This window comes from Nelumbo nucifera, chromosome 2, assembly GCF_055504915.1.
Source record: "Nelumbo nucifera cultivar China Antique chromosome 2, China Antique-T2T, whole genome shotgun sequence".
Lineage (NCBI taxonomy): Eukaryota > Viridiplantae > Streptophyta > Magnoliopsida > Proteales > Nelumbonaceae > Nelumbo > Nelumbo nucifera.
In genome coordinates, this window is record NC_142650.1 from 63,670,922 (window position 1) to 63,686,591 (window position 15,670).

At 35.1% G+C, this 15,670-nt stretch overlaps 1 non-coding gene across 1 annotated transcript; it reads right to left on the minus strand.

Annotated features, from left to right (window-relative positions):
- Positions 1-4,660: 4,660 nt before the first annotated feature.
- LOC148802271 (small nucleolar RNA U3) lies at positions 4,661-4,878 on the minus strand. The gene has a single exon (XR_016083215.1). It is a non-coding gene; the product is annotated as a small nucleolar RNA U3 (small nucleolar RNA).
- Between the last annotated feature and the right edge of the window lie 10,792 nt (positions 4,879-15,670).

Sequence of the window (15,670 nt, forward strand, 5' to 3'; positions counted from 1 at the left end):
ACCCTTATTTTCTTTCGCACAACCTAAAAACTCTCTGAAAATTTTATATTTTACCGATATGGGATTTTAGACAATAAGAAGCGAAATAGAAGAAAAAGATTTTGGGCACCCCTTTTCTTCATATAATAATATCAGAGCCAGGTTTCGATCCTGGGACCTGTGGGTTATGGGCCCACCACGCTTCCGCTGCACCACTCTGGTTAATTTATTCAAAATAATTGAATGGAGGTTGAAACATAGGTCAAAGTCCGTAGTAGAAATTTGATTTTGGGACCACTCTGATTCATTGGTTTCCTGCTTTCTTATTAAAAAAATTTTTAAATCGAATCTTATAAAGAAATTGGCCAAAAATAAGTTAAATAACTCAACAGGCTCGAAGGGATAACCTCTTAATCCATAATCCATAATATAATTAAATGATTTATCAGTAAACCATATATTGGATTTGATATTAAGTAACAGAAGATGTTATATATCCTTATAATATTTTTCAATAACAGAGAATAACCACATTGAAGTATAGATAGATGGTCAGATGAATGAAAATGGTACGTTAATAAAAGAAAAAAGTTGTGATGGATTAATCAATTTGATCGGCTCCATTGATTTGCCTTCTCTAGGCCCTGAGATACTCAAGACACACCTACTTCCATGAACCATGGATGTCAATGCATTGGGTTAAATGGTAGATTTGGCTTGACTCGAATCTATATAGGGTTGGGTTAGGGTTTTTGATGATTTTTTTGATCTGAATTGAATCGGGTTCAGATTTTGGCTAATCCACCCTGTTGGGTCATGATATCCTTGCACATACATAGGTAGTTTTCTAATTTGTTGATTTCTAACTCTATACTCTCAAAAGTTTAGGATTTCTTTTTATATTTATTTTGGTTTTCCTCTTTCAATGACAAAGAAAGTGGCATTTTAGAACCTATAAATAAATGTCCAATTTAAATTAACAGCTAGCATCTTAGAACTTGTAAACAATTTTCAACTTAAATGAACAGCTGTTAGGTTTTGAAAATGGGTTATAAAAAGTACAATTGAAAGGATGTGGTTAGGTCTGGTTGGTATTGATGACGGATAATTTGGCCCGACCCATTGGTACGCAAACATGTGGAGTGACCTAATAATTAGATGACAGCTCAACATTTTTGAACACCTCAGTAGGCCAGGTCAGCTCGGGCACCTTGGCTAAGACCGAGGTCCGAGCAGCTTGTGGTGTTCTAACCTACCAAGGTGCCATGCAGCCCTCTTCTAGAAGCTAGCCAGCCATCTCCGATCTTTCTTGGATCACATCGCACATCAGCATCTTTATCTCGCTTGGATCGGACGAACTCGATAAGCCTTGTTATCTCTCATGAAGTCCATCTCCGGGTACAAAATGAACTCTAGCTGATTACGCAGGCCAGAGATCTCGGATATATAAGGACATCACCTTCAGTCTCATAAGGTACATGCGATTTAGCTCTTTTGCTCCCTTATTCACAAGCAAATCAGCTCACTATAACACTATTCGCTAATTTAAGCATCGGAGTGCCCATATCGGGTAAAGCACCCCGAGACCTCTGATATTGTGTTTCTTACGGTTCGACCGGCCACGTGTTAGTCCAATATCCAAACTGCCTTCTAGCTAGGAGCAAACAGATCACACATGAGCAGGTATCACGTTAAATCAAGGTTGGTTCAGGTTTGAAAATTACATATTATTAAGTCAGACTGGGTAGGTTTCTGGTTGGAGTTGGTCTTTACCATGATTGGTCGTATGGGAAAGGTAAGATGGTTTCCCTCTTACTCAATCTGCTATCATGTATCTTGAGAAATAATAAGTAGACTTGCCAAGACATCATTTCCCAAATTAAACTATAAGATTGGTTATGCAACAAAAGCTTGCAATAATCATTTTCTCCTTCTAGTTCATTTTGGGAAATTTGGAATTGGAGGAGCATAAATCTCTGAAAACAAGCAAAACCTATAATATATTTGTGTGTATGGATAGGGTGGCTCTTTGGGGTTTAACTAGAGAGGAATTCAAAGGAAAGGAATACCATGAATGCTATCTTGAGAAAATAACTCTTAATTGTTAATTATGCACCAAAATGACAGTGAAACAAGATTGAATGATCCCAAAGAGGGTAGACTAAAATTCAATTTTGATGGCTTCCGTTTAGGTAATCCATGTCTATCAGGAATAGGTGGTATATTTAGAGACCTTACTGGCAGATCGTCCTTACACTTTTATGGTCCAATCAAAACTGGTAATTCTTTAAGGGTTGAATTGACTGAAAGGCCTGAAATTAGCTTCATGAAGGGGATGGGGAGACTTGGTGGAAGGTGATTGTATAGTTGTGATTGACTGGTGCACTATTACAGGGGAAGGAAAATGGTTACTTAATTTTTTATTGGTTGAAGCTAAACTCTAGTAGCCAATCTAAATTGCTCATTCATTTGGATCCCTAGATTTGCAAATGAGAAAGGGAAGATACTCTAGTTAGAAGTGGTGTAAGTTGTCAGCATTTGTCTGTATTTGCTCTTTTGTATCCTCCTTCCATTCCTAACACCTTGAAACACCTTTTCCATCTAATATCTAATAAATTTATTGATCATTACTGATAAAAACAATAATGTAGGTTTTCTGTAAAAGCTGCAAATATTGAAGGTATGATGGCCATTCTTGATTGGTGTAAACTATTATAAGAATCATTTTTTAAGGAATAGTCTCCAAATTCATACACAGAAATTTTGGGTGGAAAACCATCATCATCCATTAAAACTTGTTTCCTTTGTCTTTTTGCAGGGAACATCATACGCTCCTTCAAAACTGCCCCCTAAACCACTTCAATTATGAGTCTATGAGGTTGAACCCTAAAGAACCAAACATACTTGATTTTTTTAATCTTGCTATGACATTCTTGGAGCTTCCAACATGTTTTCTAACTTATGACATAAAATTGCAACATTCTCCTTTAGAGATCTCCCTTCAAGGTTCTAGGTCAAATCGAGCTTGAGCTCGATCTTGAGTCTTGTACTATCTTAGTGAGTCGAGTTCGGGCCTTGTACTATTCGGTTTGGCTCGGTTCGAATCCACTCCTACCTGGTACATCCTTGACAAGGTACTCAAGGGTTGGTTTGTTTGTGGTGCAATTTCATTTGTGCTAGCGCAAAATTGTGAGAATGCAAATGAGTTTAGAGCATCTTCTGGTTTACTTTTGTTTTGGACTTTATTTTGTTTTGAAGTCAAGTAAAGCCTGAAGCAGGGTGGAGTAAAACATGAAGCAAAAATAAATCCAAAAACTGATACTTCTTTAATGGCATGGATGTAGGTGGTAGAGATATCAAGGGACAGATTGATGCTATGAAAGCTCTAATGGATTCAGAATACAAGAACAATGCAAGGCCTCTACAACAATTTGAGCTAGAACTAAAAGCATGTATGGTCATGAGACATGAGATCATTATCATCCCCATGTGGCCATGGATGGATTCTTTAGTAGTGGTTGATCATGGTGAGGTAGAGAAATGTAACTCTTCTTCATTAACTTGTTATGTGAAGCTTGGAACTACAGAGTAGGTAAAAAGAAGTCAGAAGTGTGTATTCCAAGGAGGGTTCATTGAAATATGGTCTCTTGTCATAATATCATTATACATAGAACACAGTTAGCCATGGATGAACATGTTCTTCCTCTGTTAACTAGCTAGATTCCAGGTAGTTTAAGTTACAAAATAATTCTGGCAGAAGACTGAATCAAAATGAGGTTAAATTTTTTGAACTGCATTGAGTGGGCTTAAGCTTGTCAGATTTGAGAAGCTAGTTTCATAGTTTGCAGCTCCATTTGGTTTGATTTCTAGGCTTGTAATTAGCTAAACTGCAAGTGAATATAGGAAGGTGGAAAACTTATAATTTGGATAGAATTGTTCGCTCAAAAATTCAAGTTTTCCAGTGTTATGGTTCCATTTGAAAGGAGTAGAAATACAGATATGTAGAGCATAAAATCATTTAATTTGTATTGTTTTGTATGTATATGTACAGTGCAAATGCATATAGAAGAATACAAAATATAAGGTTTCGCAATCTATATATTTGTATTTGTGCTCTTTCCAAGTACAAATGCAAATGTGTACAGTACAAATACAAAATAATACAAAATATAAGGTTTTGCACTTTACATATTTGCATTTGTACTGCTTCCAAACTGAGTCTATAGAACAAAATACAAAGGTAATTAGATCAAGTTTGACTAGAATTGTTCACTCAAATTTTCAAGTACAAATATAAATATATACAGTATAAATACAAACCAAATAATACAAAATACAAGATTTTACACTCTACAAGCTGAGCCCATAGAACAAAACACAAAGGTAATTAGACCAAGTTTGGTCAGAATTGTTCACTCAATTTTTCCTACGAGGCACATTGAATTTTGTCAATCCAGGCACCATGGTTGCAAAAAGCCAATGTCCTTAGGATGATAGAAGCTTAATCCAGAAGGCCATGCCCTGTCTATGCTGCAAGGCCTCAGTCCTGAAGTGTAGGATAATAGCTCAGCCCTACATTGGGCTTGGTTGTATTGGGTCCAAACCCAGCCTGCAAATTTCTACGCCCAGGCCCAATGGACAACCAAAGACCAGATAGATGGTAATAATAAAAAGGATTAGAAGTCTGTCAGACAACCGCGCGACCATCTCATCCTGCCGAAACAGGACGGGAACGATCATCTACAGCTGGATGGCCAGGTAACCAGATCATCCATGCCATTAATCACGCTCTGGTCGCACGGTCATGATTCATCCACCAGACTTAGGTTCCTGTCTCCTTAGAACTCAAGGATACAGAGGTACGAGCCTATAGAACAGATCCTGTTCAAGTAAGGTCGTGCCCATATATGCTTTCGCGCAAACTAAAAACGCTCTAGAAATCTTATATTTAACCGATATGGGATGTTAGACACTAAAGACAAACTTCAATAATAAAACGAATGTACTTGAACCTTTGAGGGCTTTCACACAGTGGCTTGGCTTCTAGTGCTGCAACTGCAAGGTAGGCCTTACACCTAAAAGTCTAAAACCAAAAGCATTCCTACGTGAGCTGTGAAAAATCGACTTTCTAACGAAGCTATCTTTAATAGCTTCTCGAAGTGGCTCAGTCAATGCAACTCCATCAATATTTAAATCCTCCTAAATGGGAAGGAATTAAATCTCTGTAAGTTGTCATTTACTGGAAATATTCCCAGTGTGTGACTGTAGTATATTGTGGATAGGGTATGAATATCTTTCCCAAAAGAAGGAAAATGAATTCCTCTGGATGCAATTGCCATTCCTTCGGATGCAACCATTGGAATCAAAAAGGCTCATTCAGATTCCTTCTGTTTGTTTGATTGAAATGGAATTCCTTCTCATGGTGGAATTGCCATTTTATCCCCTCTTTACAGGGTGGATTTGAGTTTTACATATCTCATTCCCAACTCCGAACATATGTACCCCACCACAACTCAGAGGGGCTGGAAATCCCAGCCCCATTCCTGTCCCCACAAAGAATGGGGCTCGAATTTTCTCCGCCCTGCCCCTCCTTAACTTTTCTCCTTGTCATGGTTTCGTTCTCATTTTGGGTTTGACTTGAACTTGCGTAGACCAATTGAGCCTCAATTGAGATTTAGACAAATAAATACCATTTAATTTGCAACCTCAAATCCTAATAGCATTAATTTTAAGTCCGTTTCAATATAGAAACAATTATATCAATAAATTTTAAAATTAATAGATAAATTAAAATTCATAAACAAGTAATTCACCTAAAAATATTTCTTGGATTGGACTTTAACTTGGTCAAACCAATTGATGTTTCATTTTGATTCAGAGAAATAGATACCGTTTGCTTTTTGCAATCTTAAAAATCTTAATTACATTATTTTAAAATTCATTAAATTTGGAAAAATTACATTAACTAATAAAAATTTAAATTTCATAGACAAGTAACTCACCAAAAATATTGCTTGGATGGGAGTTGAACCTGATTAGACTCCAAAGGCCCTAAACTTGCAAACCAATTGGAAATGCAACGAAGTTCTTTCTAGCTTTTGCCTTTTGGGTTGTACTTCAATTTCTCTGGTGTTTTATATATTATGCTATATATATATATATATGTATGTATGTATGTATGTATGTGTGTATGTATGTATGTATGCATGTATGTATGTATGTATGTATGTATGTATGTATGTATGTATGTATGTATGTATGTATGTATGTATGTATGTATGTGTGTATGTTACATGTAAATGGGTAAAGACTTAAAGGACTGAAACATTTTGATAGGTTGGGCATGAAGGATAGGAACTTGAGGAAATTGCTTTCTTTTTTGTTTTTTTTCCAAATTATTATATAAGTCCTAATATCTTTATGTTTTAATTTTTAAAGGTATGTCAATGATTTGATTTATCAATTATTTGAGGCTGGGTGGATAAATATCATCGCCCCCTTGTCCCCAATTAGAGGTTTTTCCAAAACCAGCCTCAAACCTAATCAATGCTAAAAAAACCCACCTCGATTGAGATAGACAAGTGGATAAATATCATTGTCGCCTTAGTTCAACAAAAAATGCTTTAATTTTTACAAAACTTTCCAAAAATTCCTTTTCTACACTATTGATTTTCTCCCATGGTGCTGATGGACTGTCTAAAGCATTTAAAGCAACTAGCTCAAGAGTGTCTCGAGATAGGTTAGTAAGGGGCTCATATTCCCATAGGTGGTTACATGAGAGCCCCATGAACCAAATTTAAAAGCTTATGTATCATCAAGAACAAGTACTTTAATGCAAGGTTCAAAATATCACAATATGAAGGTTTTAAAAGGCTAAATGCGTAGGCAATGTGGTTGAGTGTCATAGGGCAAGGCATAAGCCTTGAGTGAAAATTATATGGATATAATCCTTAAATAATAGAAAATAAAATGGATATAATCCTTAAATAATAGAGACATTAAAAACATAAAATTTATATTTTATATGACTTGTTTGATATATTTGCAGGAAGGGTTTAGAATTCATCATATGGATGGCCAAACCTTGCTTGATGACTGGGCAGAATTTCAAAAATTTTCTAACCCTCCAGGAATCAATTTCCTAGTGAATTTGAAAACTAAATTTTCTGGATTGATCTTGCATCGAATAGGACCAAAGTTGAAATCAAATTGTAAAGAATTTATACCTGATATGGAGACCACAAATTACACCCAATATCAGTCTCGAAATCGGCCTCCAATTGAAGATGGTGTAGTGTATGGGAGAAACTGATTCAACAACATTTATTTCAACAAATCTGCTATTCAACTGGCTTGGATCGAGTGGGATGAGTGAGCTTGAATTTCTTCTATGCTTTTCTTGCAAAAACATAGAAGAAAAGTAATAGAAATCAATTCTTGAAAGCCTAAGTTGAAATAGGGTTTCTTGAGAGACAAGAGAGAAGAGAAGAGAAAAAGAAAGTGGAGTGAGAGTCCAAGATTGGTTCTTCCACTTCTCTCTTTATCTATATGGAGCAAACTCCTAATATAATTAGAAGATGATCCAAACCTGATTTGGATCATAACTTTTCTTTTCTTAATTGATAAACATTATCCTCTTAAGATGATAAGTGCTCCATACCTAATTTTGATCCAAATCACATGATAACTTAACTAATCATATTAGTAATGGGCCCATTTCTCTTAAAGGCTCACATACCTAAGTGTTGCATGGCCATTTGGGCCTGATATTGTATGGTGTGGTATCCCACAAAGGTCTAACACAAGTTCATGAAGGTTCAGCCCCACCTCTGATAGAAATTGGACCAAATTCACTGCTTAGGGCAGTGAACCACTGAGCCAATCAGCATGGGCTCAATCTGGATCCAACATTTACACCTAAATGATCATTGGATTCAATCACCTTATGAAGACCCAATGATAATGTATTTATGTGAGATAAAGCCTATCAGGTAATCAACCTTGTAATGGTCTCTTACACTTAACCTCTTGGCGCATAATCATTAGAACATTGCCAGACAGGGAATGACCTCTCCCTTGATTGTAAGGTGTAATATCACATTCTCTGCTTGGATGGATCCCGAGATTAAAACCTTTTGCAAACATTTTTCATAATATAATAATGTAATATACAAATATATTTTGCAAAACCAGATTTCAAACACAGGTGAAATCCATTGCCGGTAGTTTAAGTTTCCATCAGAGAGAGTGTAAACCTTGATATTCACTTTATTTGACAAAGGGGTCAATCGTATCACTATGATCGTCCACTAAAGTAATTTCCTAAATTGCCCCAACATGCCCAAATATTTGACCATTGATGGATTTCACTAATTGACACATCAAAGACAGCTTGATTCACTACTTAGTGTAGTATCATAATCAAGTCTAGAGTTATGTGTAACGTTCCAATTTTGCCCATCTATCTCTAAGGTCCAGGGCATAACTAGAAGTTGGTCTAGGTTCAATATTTCTTCCAAACACCCACTACTTGTGCTTTGTGTCTAACCCTAGCAACTGAGACAAGATGCTCCAACTATTTGACAACACACTACTGTCAGCCTTGTTAGGATAAACTCCCCAAGTCTGTCTAATGGTTGAGAACATTCTAAACTAATACGAGTTTCACAAGTGTCCAGTTTAAGAGGTAATACACAAAAAACATACCAATATAAACATGAAACAATAATGTACATTATTCATTTACAAATAAATGTCTATGTACATCAGTTTGATTGGAGCTAGGGCTAGCAATCTTGACCCCAATCCATTTGACGCACTCAACCCACCCACCTTGGAACCCACCCATACCCACCCAATCTATTGGTGTGTCAATATGGGTCGAGCAACCCATTAGGGTCAGTGAAAAAGGGTTATGGTGGTTTGGGTCGAGGGTACCCAATAGGGTCAGGATGGGTTGGGTCGCGCGGGTCAAGATGGGTTGGGTCAAAGTCAACTCTACACATACTCGCCAAATCACAAAAATTAGAAGTTGTAGTGATTCAAACTCAAGCCTCCTAGTGTGCCAACATCTCATTACACTACCAAACCACTGTGCCACAATTGATTTTGAGAATAAGTGAAATAAAATGGGTTTTATTAACTTTCGTGTTCACATGTAGTTTTATACAAAAGCTTTATAAAGTAATTTTATGAAAATGACTTTTATGAAAGCACTTTTACATGAAAGTACTTTTACGAAAACACTTGTAGAAAGCAAAACGCACTTTTATAAAAGTACTTTTATGAAAGCACTTTTACAAAAGTACTTTTACATGAAAGCACTTTTATTAAAGTACTTTTACAAAAACACTTTTATGAAAGCATAAAAGTACTTTTACGAAAGCACTTTTACACAAAAGCACTTTTATAAAAGTACTTTTATGAAAGCACTTTCTGAAAGCATAAAAGCACTTTTATAAAAATACTTTTATGAAAGCACTTTTATTAAAAACACTATTATGAAAGCATAAAAACACTTTTATAAAAGTACTTTTACAAAAACACTTTTACAAAAGTACTTCTACAAAAGTATTTTTACACAAATGCACTTTTATAAAAGTGCTTTTATGAAGTACTTTTATCAAAGCACTTTTATAGAAGTACTTTTGTAGTACTTTCATAAAAGTACTTTTGTAGTACTTTCATAAAAGTACTTTTGTGAAAGCACTTTTATAAAAGTTATGCATTTTTTGTATTTTCTGCAAAATTTTTGTTATGTTTTGCATTTTTTGGTATTTTTCTATATTTTCTAAAATTTCTGGTATTTATCTGCATTTTCTACAATTTTTTGGTGCTTTCTTTGCTTCTTTTTGAATTTTTGGTGTTTTTCATGCATTTCCTATAATTTTCTGGTTTTTTTTTGCATATTTTTTGATTTTTTCTACAAAAGTTCTGAATTTTCTATAATTTTTAGCATTTTTTGTATTTTTCATAATTTTTGTATTTTTTGTAATTTTTGGTATTTTTTTGTATTTTCTACAATTTTATGTTTTTTTTTGCATTTTCTGCAAATTTTCTTCAATTTTTTGCATTTATATACAATTTTTACATTTTTTGGTATACAGGTTTACTTGGCTCGTTTTTGTCACGTGATAATCTTGAGAGAGATTATTCTCTCAAAATTTATTATTTTGCATATACGGGCCATCCCTTTTTTGTATTTATAAGTGAGGGTAGGTGGGTTAGCATGGGTGAGGGTGGTTAAAGGTCAACATGGAAGGGTCAAGTGGGTCAATATGGGTTGGTCAAGGTGGGTTAGGGTTAGGGTGGGCCATGACCCTTTAACTAGGATTGATTATGGGTCATGGTGGGTTAGTGGGTCAATATGGGTGGGTTGATATTCAACCCTTACCCCACCCAACCCAATCCACTCATTTGCCACCCCTAATTGGAGCTAAGGGCATAGGCTGTCTAACAGCATTAGATGTGGGTTTGAATCTTACAAGAACATGTACTTTTTTTCCTAAAATCTAAACATTACAAGAAAAATGTCATATAAATCTAAATGTTTAATTTAGGAATATGAACCAATAATGTTTTAAGAGAAAGGTTCATTTCTCGCACTTGCATGTAGTGAAGAATCACCACTTATACGATGCATGCACTTTAGAAGAAATAGATTATCAACTTTGAGGTAGATAGGCAAGTGGGTAAGGGCAAAGAATGAACAATACTGATCATGAATAACAAAATAAGCTATTTTCACACATTTGTATTCATTTATTTTATAGCTTTGTATTATTTATGTGTGTAATATCAAAATGCAAAACAAAACATTATTTTATTGTCTTAAATTCTGTGTTACCCCTACATAAACCTTCATATTCAACATTAGCATGCTAAATACTCGAGGCTTAAGTCTTGTTTGTGCGGTATGAGGCTATTAAGGCTAAGCCTTTTTTTCTAGCCTCACCTCAATGAGTTCAGATTTGTTGTCAACAAATGCTTCCAACAAGTGATTATAGTTGCACATTGGGAACATCTCCCCTTGAATGACAAAGGAAATGTTCCCAATGTGCAACTGTAGTAGCTTGTTAGGATAGTGTTGGGAGTAGATCCTTATCCCACCTCAATAGACTTTTAAAACAATGTATATGATATATATCACCTTTAAGGTTCGATTTGGGAAGAGTGCAAATATAAGATTATATGCGTGCATACTAGTATTTGCACTCTTCCTAAGTGGCAAGAATGGCAACAAGGTTGAGTGGGGTTGGGTTTTGTATACCCTATCCCCGACCTCGAATTCAAATACCTTGCTCTGTACCCTAATGGGGCTAGAAATCCCAACCCCATCCTTATCCCTGTATGGAGCAAAGACTTTCAAATTTGCGCCACCCCTCCTTATTTATTCCTATTTGCAAACTTTATTGAGCTATAAATGCAGTTGTGCAGAGTAATTCTTGTTGAGCTAAAGTGATTGACAATTCACTTCGAAGAATCAATTTGGGATGAAATGCATTTGGGTGATTGTCTATTATCTAATCACTTTTCAAAGATGAATGCTATCAAGAGCTAGAAGAAAGAAGCATTAAGCTCACGTGCTTTATATTGTGCCTCATTTCTTAGGACTTGACGAAATCATTTGTATATGTGAACACTATGGGCTATTCATTGACCTAACTTGGTTGACTTAACCTTAGAGAGCAATGGTTAAAATTAGGTTTATTTTTAGGCATTGTTAAATTCTTTCATAGACTTGAAAGTGAAAAATCTAGATTGGAAACCAAGTAGTTGATTTCCAAATCTCTAAAGTCATAAACTCAGAGTTTCTAAGGTTTAGAACTATTAGTAGTTGACTTTCATTGATAGCAAAGACATGTATTACCTAGTAGTTGATACCCATGTAGATTTAGTTGACTACTTGTGATTACCGAGGTTAGTGTCACATTGACATTGGTTTTTAGTCGACTACCAATAAGCTATAGTCAACTATGTCTCACAACCGAGGGTAGGCATTTGTTAGAAGTCGACTATTAAGAGGAAATAGTTGACTACCAAAGAAAAGAACTCATGATTGTCGATTACTTGCTTTAAACATTTCTAAGTTTGGTTGAATCCTTTATTAATGGATCTATAATGGTCATATTCTCTCAAGCATTATAAATCAATGATAGTTTTAAATTGAAAAACTCAAGAGCTTGAGTTATAGATTTAGAAAAGTGAAAAAAAAGCATTTTGAATAATAGTGTTTTAGAAAAGAAGTGATTTTTGAAATTATTTATATCATACAAGTGAGAAGCTTATATAATCTTTGGGCTTATTTGTTTCCCACTATGATTTTCTAAACCTCTTCAAGTGATTGAACTTATAGCATCTATGCATACTCTTGCATTCGAATAGTTTTTCTTATATCAATTTTATCAACCTATCAAGAGGCATTTGTATTATTTGTGTTTTCTCATTGTTTATCATTTTCTTATAATAGGGTGTTCAAGTTTGAACATTATCAAAGGTCTGGTTGGCACTCACAAGCCCAATTGTTCAACTTTAATTGACACTCAAAAGCTCAACTGTTCAACTTTTGTTGCCACCCACATGTCCAATTATGTGAGATCACCCGGAAGTCCAACTATTGTAAGGTTTTGCTTGAGGAGAAGATGTAGGCCTAGGTTTGGCCAAACCTCTACAAGGGGAGTAGCCCATCCCCCTATCCATAACCCCCTACCTAGGTATTAGGCGGGATTCGATCCCATGTCTCCGCTACGACCAGAGGAAACCTTACCAACTAGCTGGTTGGCACCTTACACTTGTTTATTTACTTTGTTAATTGTCATACTGCATTATACATATAACCTTCTATTCCATTTAGGGCCTGCTTATTTCCTCTTAACTCTTATCTCTTAAGAGGAATCTTTTAACTTTAAGAGAAAAATGGTTGTTCATTTCCTCTTATCTCTTATTTCTTAAAGTGCAACCATACAACTTTTTGTTTTCCAATAATACCCCCAAAAAGATAAATAGAATCCCTCATATATGGGGTCAAAATGGATATTTGACAATTTTTAGATTTTAGAAATCAGAATTCAGAACAACATTATCTGCATTCAAAGTTTAGAAGAAAGAAAAGTTCACCAATACCAATAAACCTCTTAATGTAATTATTGCACTTTCAGATGTTAGACTTTAGAGAAACAAACAGGCCCTAAGGCTTGATTTCCAAGGTTTAGAATGCATTAATTAGGTAAAAATCCTTTAGAATCCAATTCGCCACCCTCTTGGATTAGGCTAACTAGGCAATATATATATACACACACACACACACATATTTATCCACCTTTCCATCACTATCACTAGAATTTTGGGTTTCTTTGAAACCTGCCTAGATTGGGGTACGTAGGGGGAGCCCCAACAGGTATAGGTCAAATTGTCATCTCTGCTAAAAGGAGTCTAAGGGTCACCAATATATCTATTATTGAGATTTTAAACTTTTCATCACTTTTAATTGAAAATGTGTTGAATACTATTTAATCTCAAATTTCCAAAACAAAAAAAAAAGTAAAAAATAAAAAGAACTTTGATAATTTATAACTCTTGACACACAAAAAGAAATACATCTAGTGTATCAATTCACAATACTTTGAACCAAGGTTTTCAAAATTGATGTGAAACTAAAACCACTTTGTCCACTAGTTTTCGAGTGAAACAGTTCAACTGTCAAATTCAAACCGTTAGTCCATGATACTTTTAAAATAAAAAAAAGAAGTAAAAAGTAATTAAAATAGTTGACCCAAAAATCATTGTTCAGGTCAAATGGTTTGGTAAATTCCAGGCCAGATGCAAAGTGGAACCAAATAGATGACCAATTCCTAGGTTGAACTGTTTAACTATCCAGGTCAACGATAATTTTAAAACCATGCTTTGAACCTTGATTTGATGCACATTTAGGTTGTGTTTGGTTGCAGTGCAATTTTATTTGCATTAGAACAAATGCATGGGAGTGCAAATTAAAAAAAAATGCAAATTCTTGTTTAATTTTGTTTTGGATTTACACTTTATTCTGCTTCATGCCTTAAATTTACGTCATTTGTACTGCAATCAAACAAAATAAGTTAAAATTTGGAAAAAAAATAAGTGAGAATTTACACTAAAATCATTTACACTTCCACACTTTTGCATCAGTGCAATTTATTTTCATTGCAACCAAACACAGCCTTAAAATTTTAAAACACATAATATAGCTAATTCAGTAATTGTTATATTTTCCCAAAAGCTGTAATGGATTCTATAATGGTAAAAAGGGTAATACCGTAAATTTTCAAGAATTGACATATACCCTGAGGGAGATCAGGTTGGCACCCCACAGAGAGTACCATTGATTTTCAAAAAAATAAGTGAGAATTTACACTAAAATCATTTACACTTCCACACTTTTGCATCAGTGCAATTTATTTTCATTGCAACCAAACACAGCCTTAAAATTTTAAAACACATAATATAGCTAATTCAGTAATTGTTATATTTTCCCAAAAGCTGTAATGGATTCTATAATGGTAAAAAGGGTAATACCGTAAATTTTCAAGAATTGACATATACCCTGAGGGAGATCAGGTTGGCACCCCACAGAGAGTGCCCTACATGCACACATCTCAGCCTGCTGCGTGCATTGGAAACATCTCATCCTGTATTTACATGGGGAGATGTGTGGGGAAATGTTCTCAATGCATGGCTGGGAGGTGCTAATGGGCATCATCTATGGGGTGCATATGCGAATTCACCCTGAGGTTTTAACATGGACTTAAGTACATCCCACTAGACTTAAATATACCCTCAAGTTACTAACATCTGAATTGGAAGAAAACTGCTAACCCCATCTATTCAATAAAATGTCTGAATGGGTCGGGCACTTGCAGAAGGGTTCTTGTCTGCAAACTGCAATATGTTCTCACTTCCTTTTTCCAGGCTATATGGTCCGTACTAATTACCAAAACCATTGATTTTCAATAAATAAACTTTACTGGGTTCTAGAAAGCCTTTCTCTCAATATCAGAGCCAGGTTTCGATCCTGGGACCTGTGGGTTATGGGCCCACCACGCTTCCGCTGCCGCACTCTGAATGGATATTTAAAAGAAAAACCTAAAATTCCGCAGTAGAAATTCGATTTTGGGCGAGGCTGATTCCTTGCTTTCTTGCTTCTTATTAAAAGGTTTTATAAATCGAATCTTAAGGCTTACTGGTAACTTCTTAATTTATCGGTTAATTCATTATCATATGCTCTACCAATAAACCATATATTGCATTTGGCATCAAGGCTTAGTTGGAAAGAATTTTAATAGATGCAAATATTGTAGAGTGCAAAATCTTGTATTTTATATGTATTTGTACTATATATATTTGTATTTATACTCTTTCAAAACTGAGCTTAAATGACGTTATTTAGTATTTACTTTATTTCAAAAAAAAAAAAAAAAAAAAACAGAAAGCCCAAAACATGCTATCATTAAAGCAACTGTGAAAGCAGCTCAATGAAAGCTTCAGCCCTTGGCGCCTCAATCTATTAGAAGGGGGTTGGACTTAGTTGGGCTAATGGATCGATTCTTCCTCAACACAGTTTTAGACATTGTGATAGACAGAGGAAGGAAATATAGAAAGGTTTGGTCAGGTAACCCAACCCGATCCAAAAGTATTGTACCGGTCTAGGAATCTGGGG